Here is a 17850-nt window from a genome sequence, read left to right as displayed (position 1 = left end):
AACAGCATATTCTACTGCAAGGACTGCAGAAAATGTTCAGCTTCTGATTTAGTAGAGAACAAAAGGGATTTGCCCTCGTGTTATATCCTCATGTGCAGGGAACATCAAATTAAAACACGTGTTCTGCCGATAGAGCTCAGAACAGATTGCAGAAAAGACCTCCCTCTGAGCTGTGACTCTCCTGGAATAATCGTTGAAAAGGAGAAGCCAATGCCCCTCGTATTTCACACCTTGTTTTAGCCTGAATGCTCTGAGGATTTTAACTTTTAAACATCTTTGCCATCACAGACTTCAGTTGACCGCCTTCCTGTCGATGTGCGTACTCACAAATGATGGCAGGAGATGATGCATTCAGGCCTAATGTGTCCAGTAACCAGTGCTCAAAAATAGCTGCCAAATCAGCATCTTTAACCGATTCAAGTAGCCCAATCAGTCGCAGGTTATTTCAGTGGCCTCTAATCTCCTGATCATCGATATGTTTGATCAATTATGCATTCTCTTTGATGAGTTCACTACCTGTTGCTCCAATCGGCTTGTGGTTTCTTCTTGCCCCATTATTCTCTTTTCCGCCTCTGTCAGTCACTGTGAATGCTTATCGAAGTTTTCTCTAATCTTGTCCATTGCAGACTGCAGTTTGCTCAGCCTATCCTCTAAAGCTGCCGAGACTCCCTTAGAAATGTTTGCTACTTCATCAGCAGACTGCACCAGAGCAGTTTTCCTGCTGATTGCTTCAGGGGTAGACTCCGCAGCCATCTTGCTGTCATTTTGCTTGGCTCTGTCTTGAGTCGACTGACAAGATTTAATGCTCATATCTTCCCCTCTGGGAATCATAAATCTGTCCATATGCGTATGAGCAGAGGGATCAGTACTCAGCAAGCGCTGAAAATGAAGTGTGCCAAGAGAAAAAAAAAGCGTTTAGGTGGGAATCCCCTCCGGAGCTTCACCCTCTCATCTCCAGTCAGGCATAGATTGCTACCGGAAATCAGCAAGTTTATTTTTTAAGCATAACCATGGCCATATAGCTGGATAAATTAGGAGTACAAGAAAAGCTATGCTCCTAAGTTAGGTATAAAACTAAAGATATGCTCCTAAATTAGAATAACAAAATGTTATGCTCCTAAATTAGGAGTTCAATACAAAATATGCTCCCATACTCTCTCTCCCATTCAGCTCTCCCCTTCCCCGAGTTAAAATGTGCATTCAGTTTGTGCTGAATGTGTATGCACATTTTAACTACTGATGCATTAGCACAGCATTAGCTTACTGAATCGGGAGTTTAAAAATATTTTAACCTGTATGTTAAAACTGTGCACAGGTTATTGCATCGGCCTGTCTGTTTGGCAAGTTGGCAGTGCTCGCTAAGAACCGAAGTGAACTCAGTCTGTCAACTTGACAGTGTGAATGACATGCGGGTAAGTTAGTATTAGAGTGATACTGGTTGAGTGGTACAGTATCAATAAAGTAAATTGTAACATCAAAACCTCCAGTAGCCACTTCCAATTCCATCATGCCACTGTGAAGAAAGGGAATGGCAGGGGCAGAGGACTGGGTGTTGCTGCAAAGCCAGCCCAGCCTGTGAGTATAAAAGGTACTAATAGCAGTGAGAAAAGAAAGAGTCCTGCCCATAAATTTAAGAAAGACATTTTTAGTCATAAAAAGCCATGATTAGAAGCCAGCTCAAGCCAAAAATAATTAAAATTGGGAGAGCATGTGTCACCACTGCTTGCTCCTCTCCCTCTTGATAGAGCAGGGGAAAAAGATGGGAGATCCATGAGACGGAAGGTTCAGGGGCAGCAGAAATGTCACTCCCAAAACCAGCAGCACACTCCTCCAGATAACTCCTTCGGAGGTAACAGAAGAAGCATTTTCAAAACCGAATCTAAGGAGGAATCGTTTCCGTGAATCCCTGAATCAGGAGACATCAAAGAGCCAGTAGCCAAAAAGAATTTGGGAGCTCTAGTTGGTAGCATAACGGGGCTTTGCCTCTCACTAGCTTTGCCCCCATGTGTATTTTTCCATCAGTGAGGTAGTTGGAAAGGCTTTGCAGATTTTTGAATCTTCCCCTAACCAAAACCCCACTTTTTGGGGAGAAAGGCTTCTAGGGGTACATAATCCTTTGGAACATGCTCAGTGCTTTAGTGGGTTAGGAACTAAGGAGAATGAAGAAGGCTAGAGATCATTCCTGAATCTCAAGCAAGTGGGTTGGAGAGAGAGATTGCCCTTCCCCTGTCCCCCCTTGCCCCCTCGATTACCTCCTCTAAGAACATAAGAACATAAGAACTTGCCATGCTGGGTCAGACCAAGGGTCCATCAAGCCCAGCATCCTGTTTCCAACAGAGGCCAAACCAGGCCACAAGAACCTGGCAATTACCCAAACACCTAGAAGATCCCATGCTACTGATGCAATTAATAGCAGTGGCTATTCCCTAAGTAAACTTGATTAATAGCAGTTAATGGACTTCTTCTTCTCTTCCAAGAACTTATCCAAACCTTTTTTGAACCCAGCTACACTAACTGCACTAACCACGGCCTCTTAACTGAACACAAACCTGACTTTTTTTTTTAGATTACTGAATCCTAGCTAATCGACACCGATGCTGTTACCATTAACTCTCTATGCCCTCCTGAATACACCCCTTTCTCTGAATCCAGGCTCGGTCACCATGGTGAAGGATTGCTTGCACTGGTTAAATCCTGGATCAGCTGTAAAAAGACTTTACATCTGATCCACCCCTATGAAATCTTAGTTACCTCTACCTCAGTTGCCAACAATGCAATCACCTCTGTCCCCCCTGGTCTCCTATATTCTAACCCATCCCCACTACTAGAAACTATATCAACACTGCCTGTTGATCTATCAAAAACCTAGGGATGTGCAGAGGGACGCCATACGTTGCATTCGGAAGTCGGGGGGCAGATACATTGCATTCGGCAAGGGGGGCCCCCAATACGTTAATGTGTTCATTCTTTTTCATTTCCCAGCTAAAATTGAATTAACTACAACTCTGATCCTTCACCCTCTGGAATTTATGCTAGAAACTACTTAGGACAAATTTCCCGTCGAAATTCAGATACTCTATGTTTATCAATTGTTCGCTGCCTATTTTGTTACATTACTCTCCAATTGTACTCGTTTGAACTTCTTCTTCTCTTCTAACGCCCATGTTTATGCTCCCTGTTTTTTGTAACTTTGCCTTCTATATCGATGTTAATTGGTTTTCCCCCTAGTTCTATTGTAAACCGGTACGATAAGACTTGGTTTTGAGCATCGATATATTAAAAGAATTTAAAGAAATAAAGAAATAAAGAAATAAATAAGGAGTGGTTGGAGAGCTGGAGATTCCCCCAGGATCTCAAAAAGGCAATTCAAGCATTCAAGCAGGATTTTTGAGGAAAGAGATTTGAGATGCTTTTTGGATTGATTGGCCAGTGCTAGAGGGAAGGGCATACCCCAGGTATCCCGAAGGACTGGGCCAAAGATTCTTTTGCCCAAGCAACCAGATAACAGCATAGATGAAGAGAAGGATTAAGGGTTTTGAGCCAAGAATTCAAGAGACTTGAGGATTTTGCAGTTGGATTACAAATTGAGATTTTTTAGACCCATGTTGGGATTTTTCTGATGTTTTTGTACTTGGGAATTGTCCCAATATCATGTTGCCTTGGGGTTTGATACCTCTGTGTTTCTGATATCTTGCACTCTACATCGCGGGAGTTTTGAAGCCTCTGAGTTGTTTGTGATATCCCAAATTATTCACCTTGCTGGATTTTTATGCCACTCTGTCTTTTTGAAATTCTGTATGCTACTGTCATGTCTTCTAATTTGCACCTACTATTAACTTCAAAGGAAGACTGCAGAAAATATCAGCCTAAGCTTTGTCTGTTTCTTCTCTTCTTCATAGTGTATGTTTGTGCAAAAGGGGTCAGCACACATACATAGTATGTAAGAGACATTTTTACACACACCGTGAAAGTTATTGTATGCAGTATGATATTGAACAACAGTAGTACACCACATAGGCATAGGCAGCAAGTAGACAATATTTGCCACTGCCAAGCATTCTAACTCTGCTTTCTAAGCAGTGCCATTCTTCTTGCTGCATTGCTCTGCACCCATAGTTTGTGGTTTTAATCACCTGACCACTGCTGCTGCTGTTCCAAGTCACTCTTGCAACTTTTCAGTAGTACCTCCTGTGCTCCAGCCATCTTCGAGGTTCTTTCCAAATTCCCTTTCCTTATGGTACTTGCCAACTTTTAGTCTTGCCCTGACAATCTGATGCTATGCATACTTGCTGCATCATTCATGGACCTTTGGGCCCTTCATGCTACTTCTGATACTGCTTTGCCTCTCTTGGTGCCTTGGACTTATGATGCCATTCTTCTTTCTGTCTCAGCCTTCACTGAGCGGCCTTTCTGCTATCCATGCCATTGGCCAGCCCCTGTCACATGGTAGGAGCAATGGATGGCCCGTGCCATTTTTTAAGATGGCGCCAGCCATCCATTGCTCCTACCATGTGACAGGGGCCAGCCAATGGCACTGATAGCCCCTGTCACATGGTAAGGGCAAAGGGCCATCGGCGCCATTTTGTTTACTGGTAGCCGACGGCCCGAGAGTGGGAGATCACTCCCGGGACCCCCGCTGGACCACCAGATACTTTAAGAAAGTTTGGGGGGGGGGGGGTTGGGAGGGTAGGAGATTCCAACTAATAAGTTTTAAAAGGTCAGGTGGGTTTTTTGTTTTTCAGCTTGGGCACAGCCGATAAAAAAAAAAACGTTTGAACCGTAAGAAATTGAATTTCCCGCGGGTCCACGATACCGATACTGGAACCAATTCTGGTACTGATTCACATCCCTAATAGATACTTATCTCCTACAATAACAAATTAGATTAACACTGTAAAATTTGGAATTACAGAAGAAAAAAAGAGAATCCTTTTACTTCACATATACCATTATATATTTTCAGTTACCTCAAAATAATTGTACCTGTGCTGGATTTGGATTGCATGAGAAATTGTCAAATAGCTCAAGATGAAACTAGGATTCCATCTTGTGACCTCCAGGAAACGCCTTCTGAGAAGGAACATATTGATAATGTAACCCAGTCCACATCTTGGGTTATTAATAGGTCCTGAAACAGCCTAATGCAGTTAGAGAGATATTTAGGGGAGTATCCAATCGTGGACAGCTGATCCACTGGCGAAGCTATAATGGATACCCTTGGTCCTGAGGTTTTGTAGCAGAGCTCTGACATAGGCTCTGTGGGCAGTATTATTTGGAATTCGGAGACAGAGGTTGTAATTTTTCCTATGTTGGATTTGGGCCTACCTGGAGCCTCAGAAACCCTCTGAGATCCCTCCAGGACAGATCAAAGGGTTCCGCTGCTATACTCTCCTCACGAGGTGCAGAGTGGCTTCTCTGGGACTATTTTGGGATTTTGAACATTTATTTAGATGAGCCCTGCTGGAGGCCTGGGCCTTTCTGAAGCCAGGGATGGGGAACCCTAAGCTGAAAACTCCCAGTGTTTAGGGAAGATCTGCCCTCAGTTTGAGCCTCAGTGAGGAAGGGGTTGTAGTGATCGGCTGCAGAGGATTTCCTGATTATCTAAGTTGGGGAAAGAAGATTTGTTTTTCCAACATCTGGGAGGAAGTGTTTCTTGCCCATCAAGAAGTCTGGCAAATTCTGCAGTTCACCAAGGATTCCTCCCACCTGGGATCCCACCAGAAGATTAATCTACTAACTGTGAGTAAAAGATCCACATTAAAGGGAGGACACCCATCCGGCATCTACCAGAGCCCTGAGGGATAGAGACATTGAAATGTGTGCCAAGAGAGATTTTTGTGCCATCGGGAGGGGTTTCCCATCCAGCCAGAAGACTATGCCTACAGGGACCACTGCACAGTTTAATCCAGAAGTGTAGTTGGATTCCTGGCTTAATAAAGATTAATGCACAGATAGAGGAGAAAAGAGCTGTAATTGGAAAACGTACAGCAGACACTGTGGTGTGTGATTTGCCATATTTAACTGTGCCATTCAACAGAACTGTATCAATGAAGATTTATTTTGGAAACTGCCTACGTGGTCCAACTGTGGTTTATTTGACATACAATGTACAGATCACGGTATAATGAGGGAAAATCAGCTAAACACTCCAGCCACCCCATACTGGGACAGGAGAGGACTCCTTTCCACCCTTTGTCCAAAAGACCTACACCTTAGGTTGAGAAGAGAAGAAAAAGCTAGCCAGGGTACCTGACCCAAAAAACTTATAAATAACGTTATGTCCCCCTCCGTACCCGACTCGTACACTAAGGATGGGTTACAGTAATATTAACCATGGTGTGTGCCCATATTCAGCCATTGTGAGGCTTGGCAAGTTAGCAAGATTCACTTAGCCAGCATATTCAGTGGCACGGCAGTGCCACTGAATATACCCAACTATCTTAACATTAGTTGGATATGTTTATCCAGCTAACTTTAGGACAGCCATGTGGCCCAAACAGAGTTACCCAGATAAATTATCTGGCTAACTAGACTTCTCCTCAATCTGCCCATTTCCTGCCCCTGAGTTATACAGTTAAAAACATAGTCAGATAAGTGACACCCGATGACTGTAGCTGGATATTCTGACTTATCCAGCTATATATATATTTTTTTTTAATATCAGGCTATGTCTGTTCATAAACAAATTTTAGGAAATTTTGTATGTTACTGCTATGGACAAGACAGATTGGCATGGGGATTCCTATTTATAAGAAAAAGTCATTATTGCCATCTAGAATAATTAGATAGAAAACATTTTCATGTTTAGAATACAGCACAATCAAGGAAGGGAATTTAAAAAACAACCTTTGATATAAACAAAATTCATGACATGCTTACTCTCTGGAAATAGTGCTTGTGATATACAGACTGTCTAATGTGACAAACTAATTTTTCAATAAATATTTGATCAGGTCATGATAACATTACTAGTTAGAGAAGTCTATGATGGGAATCCAGAAATTGTTTTGGTTAATTTTATATACAATACTAGCAAAAAGTACCCAGCAGGTAGTCTGGGCTATAAAGGCCTGTGTGTGGGTGCCCCTATGTGTATTTGAGGGGTCCTGAGCCTGTGTGTTTCGGTGAGTGTGTGTGTCTGCATGTGCCTGTGTGTGTGTAGGGGGGGGGGGGTGTGCCTGTGCGTGTGTGAGTGCCTGTTTTATGTCTGCCTATATGTGTCTGCCTGTGTCTGTGTGAGTGCCTGTTCCTGCCTGTGTGGGTGCATGAATGTATGTGTCTGTATGTCTCTGCCTATGCCTGTGCATGTGTGAGTGCCTGTACCTGTTTTATGTCTGCCTGTATGTGCCTGCCTGTGTCTGTGTGTGTGCCTGTTCCTGCCTGTGTGGGTGCATGAATGTATGTGTCTGCATGTCTCTGCCTGTGCCTGTTTTGTGTCTGCCTGAGTGCATGTGCCTGCCTGTGTGGGAGCTTGTATGTGTCTGTGAGGGAGCCTGTGTAGCAGATTGCGTGTATGCTTGCCTGAGTATGTGTGTTTAGGAGCCTGTTTGTGTGCCTGTGTGTATATGTGGATGTGGATGTGTATGATTGGGCGGGGGCCGGGGGGGGGGGGGGGACAGGACCTAAAAGGCAGGGCTTTACAGATGGACCAGATTGCCTTTCCAAAATGCACCTTCCATTGTTACAAGCCTTTTATATAGAGAGATTTTAATAATTCACCTCTTTATGCTAGTTTCAGCATAGAGTAACTAAAAAGCATTGAAATCAGAATTTCTATACTGCCATTTGGGACTGTAGTTACTGCATATAAAAGCAATGTACAAACCCATGCAAATAAATCTCCTGAAAAGATATAGGGATGTGATTTTATTTTCAAATAATATGAAAACAATATTGAACAAAAAGAAACACTAATCAAATTTTGTTTTAATTTCATTTTAGTGTGCACTAAATAGCACATGCTAAATTGAAAGCAGGATGAAACAAAAAAATATATAAAACAAAAACAAAAAATGAAACTCCCTACCAAGAAATTACATTTTAGGATCTGCATACCCCTAAATAAACACCAATTCATCAAATTGGATGGAGTCATTGAAATAGCTGGAAAATTATTGGGATAAATATTAGCAAAATATTGTATAATAGTAGGTACAAACTTAAAAATTACTGCATTTTACTCTGCAATATTAATACTCAAAGCACTAGGAAATATGAAACATTTGAACAAATGGTATAGCCACCTAAAGAAAAAATCCCTAGGGAATTCCTAGGAATTTTTCTTTAGCATTTGTAAAGTTACTATTATGAACTCCGCTGCCCGCAGGTCCCCCCGCGAGCAGGCTCACTCACCATGTGGCTTTTCTTCACCCGATGTGGCAGGACGCTGCCGTCGGGCCTCTTGCGCTGCTGGCGCCGTGGACTGTCTCTGCTCACGCGGCCTGGAGGCCGCCCTGGATGTCCTACTTCTTCGCAGCACGGTGCCGCTTCCAATTTCTGCCAGCTACGGGGCCGGGATCACCCCCGATGCCATTGCCATCTTCGCGGCACTAAGCCGCAAGCCCTGGTCCCATCCTGCGGCTGGAGCCACCCCCGGCGCTCCCAGCAGCGGCTGGAGCCGCTGCCGACGTCAGGGCCTGCTCCTCAGGCCCGGCCTGCGTCTGTACGCACAGATGCTGTGCAGGCCACTGTCCACGGTCCTGCACAGCCCTGCTTCCTGCTCCTTAGGCGCCAGCGCGCGCCTCTCTGCCATATTTAAAGGGCCAGGCACAGGAAGTGTGCTGGCCCCACCTAGGGAGTGGATTTCCTGCTTGAGCCCTATAAAAGGCCTGTCTTCTCAGTCTGTTGTTGCCTTGCATTGGAGTGTCATCCCCTCTGGAGGCTCCTGCCTGCCAGAACCTTGTAAGGTCTTCTGTTCTTCGTGGAGCTCCTCGTCTCGTCTGTCTTCTACCACGTCTTCATGTCTTGGTGTCTTGCCTGAGGTCCCGGTCCATGTTCTGATGTCTCGCCATGATCTTCCACATTCTGATGTGCCTGCCTTTCTGGATGTTCTTCTCTGCGTCTTCATCTGGTACTCCTGAGCCTTCTGTTCCTGTAGAGCTGTGGTTCTTGGATGATGTGTGCCCGAGAATGGAGTGGCCTAGAGGTGGGATTTGTCCCTGTGCTCCTGAGCCTCTGTTCCTGCCACCCATAGATGGAGCTTCAGGTGACATTGATTCCGTCATTGGAGTTCCTCCTTGCCTGGGTCTTCCCTGCGCTTGTCTCGCTCTCCTCGTGGTCCGTGACCAGCCTCCAAGGGCTGTGTAGGGCGCGCAGTGAGACAGGGTGGTCCACGACTCAGTCCCGTGGGTGGCCTGAGAGGGCGCCCTGAGAGACAGCACAAATGTCTTTCCTCCCAATTGTTGTCATGTTCCAAATGTCTTCATCTGCGATGCCATTGCATCAACCCAAGTGTCTTCGTCAGTGATGCCGTTGCATCAACCCAAGTGTCTTCGTCTGTGATGCCATCGCATCAACCAAGCGTCTTTGTCTGTGATGCTGTCGCATCAACCAAGTGTCTTCGTCTGCGATGCTGTCGCATCGACCATAGTCCTGTCTACGTGTCAAGGTCCGTCTGCCCTCAACCTCAGGCCAGGCCTGCTGCTCCATGCTGTTTCATGCAGCAGGTCCGAAAGGGCTCGGAATGGTCAGAGGACCATTCACATTCCAACATCCTTGGGTGTTGGCCATGGGAGCTTGCAGACCTGGCAGAGGGTCAGCCCGTCAGCCACGCTGGAACACATCAACCCTTGGCTTGGTTCTGGATGCATCTGGGGCCGGGCTGAGGCCCAAGGGCACACTAAAACACCCCCTTCATAACAGAATGCAAGGCCTTTAGAGGCCCCTCTCAACAGTTACCTGAAAATAAGGCATGATCTTTCAATAAACATATCAAAATGCTTGACATTCACAGATACTGGAATATGTTTCATTTTTTCACTGAATTATGACACATTGCTTGAATTATTTATAGTTTTCTAGATAACTAAATGAAAATGTCTACTTTATTACAACGAAATTGAAGTAATGAATTGGAAGAACTCACAGATGAAGAGTGAAAAGGTTCTTGTGTAAACATTGACTTTTTTCATTAGTCTTCAGATTTAAAACAATTCAATCTGAAAATATCAAATCATATATACCATCCTGCACTTAGGTTTTCACTAAACCTGACTTCTGTAGCCAGTAGCCACCCTCTGTCCCACCTACAGGGGAAGAGGGGATGTGAGATTCCTTTAAGGGGTCTTGTAGTTGTGGTAAGGACTCCTGCACCCGCTTACCTCCTCCTCCTCTGTCGGGGCTCTCGAGGCCCAATCGGGGTAAGAGCCCGCTCGTTCCCTCCGCGAGCCGTGCAGAGGAGGCCACCGAATAAAACGAAACCGAAACCAAAAGCCGAACAGAAAACAGAAAAAAAAAGGCGAAGGAAGCTCCTGCTCAGAGCTCACCCGGTGAGTCAGCCGCGCCCCTCGAAAGGCATTAGGCCAATCAGAAGGCGCCAATAAGCCCTTTAAATCGCGGCGACTCCCGCCGGGCGTCGCGCTCCCGAAGGGGCGCGACCTAAGGGGCCTGCCCCTTAGCGAGCCCCTTGGAGAGACACTGGAACCAGATCCAAGGCCCCTCTAGTAGTTTACTTGCCACTACTTGGGCAGTTCACAGAAGCTTTCATCAACTCGCAATCAATTTACAGCAGCACTCAACCAGCACGCAGCCAAACTACAGCAGCATTCATCCAGCACGCAGCCAAACTACAGCAGCATTCATCCAGCACGCAGCCAAACTACAGCAGCACTCAACCAGCACGCAGCCAAACCACAGCAGCATTCAACCAGCACGCAGTCAAACTACAGCAGCATACAACCTGCACCAAACCAGCCCACTACAGCATTCATCCAACGCTTATCCGACCTTCAACAGCATTCATTCAGCACCCATCCAACCCACAGCAGCACTCATATTGCCATTCCTCTGGTACCTATAACAAGCCTTCATTCAACTGAAAATGCCCTACCGCCCACGCACCTACAAATCCCTTATACCAATCATGATTTCCCCTACCACACAGTTTTTAGGTCTCACCTTATTTACCATCTTCCTATTTAACGCACAATCACTGACCAACAAAACTTTAATACTAAACGACCTACTGCTGGACTCAACTCCGGATTTTTGTGCCATAACAGAAACATGGCTCAAACCCACCGACATTGCACTCATTAACCAACTTCCAACACAGATCTACGACTTCTTCTCTATCCCAAGACAAAAAAAAAGAGGAGGGGGTATTTTTCTAGCTGCCAAAAAATCCTTGAGGTTCACACCCTATCCTATCAACACAAATACCAAATTAGAATTAGGATTGTTCAAATCAGAAGATCTCCAAATCCTTCTAGTTTACGCCCCTCCAGGCCTGCTAGAGTCAGACACCTCTCCCATTCTAGAAACTATAACTTTACACCTTAACCTTGACTCCCCAGCTATAATCTTGGGCGACTTCAATTTACATGTTGACAAAGTTCCCCTTTCAACGAACTGCGAAGCCTTCCTCACCGCAATGTCCGCAATGGGTTTCAAACAACAAATCAACAAACCCACCCACAAAGGAGGACACACACTCGACCTCTTCTTTACAAATGCCGGCATATCCCAAACAAATCAACCTGACTGTCAACAAGTCCCATGGTCAGACCACTCCTTAATCACCACCAGTTTTTCCCTACCACAACCAGATTTTAAGCCTGACTCAAGACCCGCTTTCCTCTACAGAAAAACATGTAACTCTGAACTCCTCAGCAAAGCTATAGCCCCAGAACTACCATCCATTGATCTTTCTACACCTAATTCCGCTATCCAATCATGGTCCAAAATAACAAAAGAAGTAGCAAACACACTTTGCCCACTGACCACCAAAAAACAGTCTTCAAAGGCATCCAAAAGACAACCCTGGTTCAATGATGAACTGCGAAATCTCAAAAAACTACTTCGGCAGAAAGAAAGAAAATGGCGTAAAGCCCCCTCTCCGGCCTCACTTTCAGACTACAAACGCACACTCCACCAATACAAAATCAGTACACAGAAAACAAAAAGAGACTACTATGCCCGTCAGGTTCATCACATCATCTATGATTCGAAAGCGCTATTCGCCTTCGTTTCCAATCTCACTAAACCCATTACTCCTGATATACCACCTGATCTTTCTCAGACCAAAGCAGACGAACTGGCTCTTCATTTCAGCAAAAAAATCTCTGAACTCCTTAATCAATTGCCATCAACCACTAGCTCTCAAGACAACACATACATTCTCCCTAACAAAGATATCCAACTTAACGCATTCGAACCCATCACTGCCACAGAGATACAATCGGTGCTGAAGAAAATGAAACCTTCATCACACCCGTTTGATCAAATTCCCTCCAAAATGCTACTTCTCATTCCTGATATTATATCAAAATCACTTGCTGAAATTATAAACTGTTCCCTGTCCCAGGGTATCTACCCAGATGAGCTAAAAACAGCTTCAATCAAACCCCTCCTAAAAAAATCGAATCTAAATCCAAATGATCCCAACAACTTTCGCCCTATTTCCAACCTTCCATTCATAGCCAAAATAATGGAGAAATTGGTGAACACTCAACTTTCCAACTACTTGGAAGACCACGGAATTCTGTCTCCAAACCAATATGGCTTTCGAAAAGCTGCAAGCACAGAAACACTACTTCTTTCACTCTCAGACTTCCTCCTCTCCGGAATCGATAAAGGCAAAGCATTTTTACTAATCCTCCTTGACTTCTCGGCGGCCTTTGATACCGTCAACCATTACCTCCTGCTAAAACAACTGGCAAATATTGGAGTGACAGCTACTTCACTAACATGGTTCAAAACCTTCCTGGAAAACAGAGGTTACAGGGTTAAAATACATAATACAGAATCCCAATATCACCCCTCCACCAGAGGGGTGCCACAAGGTTCTTCCCTGTCACCCACCCTATTTAATATATACCTTCTACCACTTTGTCAATTACTCACAAAATTAAACCTGAAACACTTCCTCTTCGCTGACGACGTACAGATTGTGATCCCTTTAAAAGAATCAATCTCGATAACAATGGAATACTGGGACAATTGCCTACTAGAAATCAAACACCTCCTCAACAGCCTAAATTTAGTCCTCAATGCGTCGAAAACGGAATATCTCCTTATAGCACCTGAAAACAACAATACACTTTCAAAGCCTCCAACACTCCTACAAACCACCCATGTAAGAGATCTAGGAGCCTTCTTAGATAATCGTCTTAGCCTCAAACCATTCATTAACAGAACTACCAAAGACTGCTTCCACAAATTACATATCCTGAAAAGAATAAAGCCACTTTTCCACGCGCATGACTTTAGATCAATCCTGCAAGCAATAATCTTCTCCAAACTAGATTATTGCAATTCTCTTCTACTAGGCCTCCCAGCTTCCTACACCAAGCCTCTACAAATGGTACAGAACACAGCAGCCAGAATCCTCACAAACTCTAGAAAAATCGACCACATCTCTCCCATCCTCAAAGACCTTCATTGGTTACCGATCCACTTCAGAATTATGGGGTAGATTTTCAGAGCCCTGCTCGCCTAAATCCGCCCAAAACCGGGCGGATTTAGGCGAGCAGGGCCCTGCGCGCCGGGAAGCCTATTTTACATAGGCCTCCCGGCGCGCGCAGAGCCCCGGGACTCGCGTAAGTCCCGGGGTTCTCGGAGGGGGGCGTGTCGGGGGCGTGTCGGGGGGCGGACCCGGTCGTCGCGGCGTTCCGGGGGCGTGTCGGCAGCGTTTTGGGGGCGGGTACGGGGCGTGGCTACGGCCCGGGGGCGTGGCCGCGCCCTCCGTACCCGCCCGCAGGTCGCGGCCCGGCGCGCAGCAGGCCCGCTGGCGCGCGGGGATTTACGTCTCCCTCCGGGAGGCGTAAATCCCCCGACAAAGGTAAGGGGGGGGTGTAGACAGGGCCGGGCGGGTGGGTTAGGTAGGGGAAGGGAGGGGAAGGTGAGGGGAGGGCAAAGGAAAGTTCCCTCCAAGGCCGCTCCGATTTCGGAGCGGCCTTGGAGGGAACGGGGGGAGGCAGCGCGGCTCGGCGCGCGCAGGCTATACAAAATCGATAGCCTTGCGCGCGCCGATCCAGGATTTTAGTAGATACGCGCGTATCTACTAAAATCCAGCGTACTTTTGTTTGCGCCTGGAGCGCAAACAAAAGTAGGCTGTTCGCGCTCGTCTGAAAATCTACCCCTATGTATAAAACCATCATGATTATCTACAAGAACATCCATCAACACACTCAACTCGACCTACAAATCCCTTTTAAAAAACACACATCAGACAGACCCATCAGGGAACACTACAAAGAATCACTACAGGTTCCACATGCCAAAACCTACCATCATAAATCCTACAGCTCAAGAGCTCTCTCATCAGCAGGTCCAATCCTTTGGAACTCCATCCCACCGGACTTAAGACAAGAACCATGCGCTCCAACTTTTAGGAAAAGACTAAAAACTTGGCTTTTTAAAAAAGCTTTCCCAGATCTGGATTAAATTCCCCACTCATCATCAGCATAAACACAAAAGTTAGGAACTGTAAAAAAAATAAATCCCACTAACTTCACACGCAGTCACACCAAATTTTTATTATACTTCACAACAATATCATATCTGATCATTTTTCTACACACCTATATTTTATATTTTATAATATTATACATATTTATTAATTGATACAGCTGGTTAAAATGCTAATAGTCGTTCTACAATTCCTTCCCTTTCATATCCAAGTTATTTTTCCATGTTTTTTGTAACTTTCTCACATCCAAAATATTGTTATAATATTTGTTAAGTTTCATACTATATTTGTTGTTGTATTGGGAAATGTTCTTTACTTTGTTACTCTCTGTCTTTACTCACATTGTTAATTGTAAACCGGGTTGATGTGATTCCGATCATGAAACTCGGTATAATAAAAATAATAAATAAATAAATAAATAAATAAATATATAAGGGCATGCCACACACTGAGCTGATGTTCCCAATGGCTTGCATTTTCTTTATTGGCTTAGGGCCTGATATAAAAAAGCATTTACATGCTTAAATTGGGTTTTACACTTATAAATGCACTTTACCCATGTAAGTGAGCTTTTTTGAAAATTGCTACAAAATATGCCATTGAATTGTCCATAGGATATTCATATGTAAGTGCACTTTACGTGCATAAATCACTTTTTAAAATTGCTATGATAATATGTTACATTTACATGTGTAGCTCCTTTTAAAATTACCTCCTATGAATATTTGCAGGTATACATAACAGAAAGAAAACAATGTAGTCTATGAATCATAACTGTATCTATTCTTGCTGAATAGATGCTTTCTCCCTCACAACTCCTCATAATTGAGGTGTTGGCTGTTTTAAATTGAACATTTAAAGCCACAGGGGAAATCTATTTGTTTAGGGCAGAAAACACTCCGTGTCCCAGCCACATGGATAGATCAATTTGTCTGGCTGCCATGCCAAAACTCTAGGACTGCTTCCCTTGTCCCACAAAAGCATATATACTGGTCCTTCTGGTATGCCAATACATAGAGGCTTCTTATGTTGGCATAAAAGAACACAAACCAGATCCCTCTAAAAAAAATATAAAGATGTAACAACATGAAAGGAGATCTCTATATGATATCTTCCTACATTAATACATTTTTTTTGTTTTTAAATTATCAAACAATTCTATATATAAATATATACTAATTTGGAGTGAAAAACTCAGTCAGTCATAAAATTTGTTCTGGTTGTGACAATCTATATCATATAATCATCCTGGGTGAAAAAAAAACACTAATAAAGTCATTTGCATTATTGCAAAAAAACCCCCAAAACCAAAACAGAACAGTGGAGCTGTACAATTAAATGGGCCCGATGAACTCTTTTGTTTTTCTTTTACAAGTTTTCAGGGATTTTTTTGAAAATCTTTGAGTCAGAAATGCTGCGTACTTCCTGCATGATTGCCCCTAAGCCATTGCTCCTGATCAGAGTGGTGGCATGGAGCTCCTGCTTTTCCCGCTAGGGCTTCCAGCTTTTCCTCAGTGGCAGGTATGTGAATCTTCTTCGAGGGTCCTCTTCTGGAGGCCACATTCATCTTCCAAGTTCATCGGCTCCAGCTCATCCTCAGGGCTGTTCAACATCTCCATTTCCATCTCCTGTCACTTCATCTGGTTCCTGCCCTGTCCCCTTCCTTCAGACAAGCTCTCACCCTTCTCCTACCATACCCAAGCTCTCTTGTCCTCTCGATAGGGCAAGGTCTGGGAAGTTCCTCCCCCACCAGAACCTATGCACCTTCTGGGAGTTGGAATCCACCTCCTATTCTGCTTTCTTTTACATTCTGCATCTCCTTTCCAGGTTTTTCTTACAACCTGCCTTCTTATATTCACCAGAGGAATATAATGCCCATTACAGTAGGGATCCTTATCAGCCTAGCTTGTTTGTTCACCTAACAGGAAGTGTATTGGTATTTTAGGGTCTAGAGTAATATTTGCACCATTGCTTTTTCATAGGTAGGGTAATTTGAGTGCTGGTAGTTAGAGCTGCTTTAGTCTGCGGGGTTACTATATTGTATTATAATAGTCTTAAAACCATATGGGTTCCAATTGTCTGTTTTGCAAGGTTTACTTGTTGGCACTACAGCAATGCATGTAAATATAATATACATGTTGTAATAAATGAAATTTTAATCCCAGAAAACTGTACTTAATGTCCTTTCTCATGAAAAATCTATTACAAATGCAACATTTTAATTGCATTTGGGGAAGGCTGAAGGGAAAAGGGGGTACACGCAAGGCTTAAGTTTTGACTACAGTGCCTAACACTCTTGTATCAGCCTTGAATGCTTTGATTTCTAAGCATGGCTCTGCCCTCTCAGTGCCGGCTGATCAGGAACTGCACACTCCTGCTGCCTGTGCACATCAATAGAAATAGGATGCCATCCTCATAGCCAAAAAATGAGTTTAGATGTTTTGGTGGAGCCAACAGATATTAACTAAGATAAGGACATGCCATACTGGGTCAGACCAAGGGTCCATCAAGCCCAGCATCCTGTTTCCAACAGTGGCCAATCCAGGCCATAAGAACCTGGCAAGTACCCAAAAACTAAGTCTATCCCACGCTACTGATGCTAGTAATAGCAGTGGATATTTTCTAAGTCAACTTTATTAATAGCAGGTAATGGACTTCTCCTCCAAGAACTTATCCAAACCTCAGCTACACCAACTGCACTAACCACATCCCCTGGCAACAAATTCCAGAGTTTAATTGTGCGTTGAGTAAAAAAGAACTTTCTCCGATTAGTTTTAAATGTGCCCCATGCTAACTTCACGGAGTGCCCCCTAGTCCTTCTATTATCCGAAAGAATAAATAACCGATTCATATTTACCCCTTCTAGACCTCTCATGATTTTAAACACCTCTATCATATCCCCCCTCAGCCGTCTCTTCTCCAAGCTGAAAAGTCCTAACCTCTTTAGTCTTTCCTCATAGAGGAGCAGTTCCATCCCCTTTATCATTTTGGTCGCCCTTCTCTGTACCTTCTCCATCACAACGCTATCTTTTTTGAGATGTGGCGACCAGAATTGTACACAGTATTCAAGGTGTGGTCTCACCATGGAGCGATAGAGAGGCATTATAACTTTTATTATGTACACCAACACCCAGTTAGGTAGGAACTGCACAGTCAGAAAAGATAAATAACAGGAACAAGAACCATGAGAGCATCTAGCACAGAACCCGAACATTCCATAC

Source organism: Rhinatrema bivittatum, chromosome 1 (assembly GCF_901001135.1).
Source record: "Rhinatrema bivittatum chromosome 1, aRhiBiv1.1, whole genome shotgun sequence".
Classification (NCBI taxonomy): Eukaryota; Metazoa; Chordata; class Amphibia; order Gymnophiona; family Rhinatrematidae; genus Rhinatrema; species Rhinatrema bivittatum.
The sequence above is the reverse complement of the archived record's forward strand: the minus strand, read 5'-3'. Positions refer to the sequence as shown.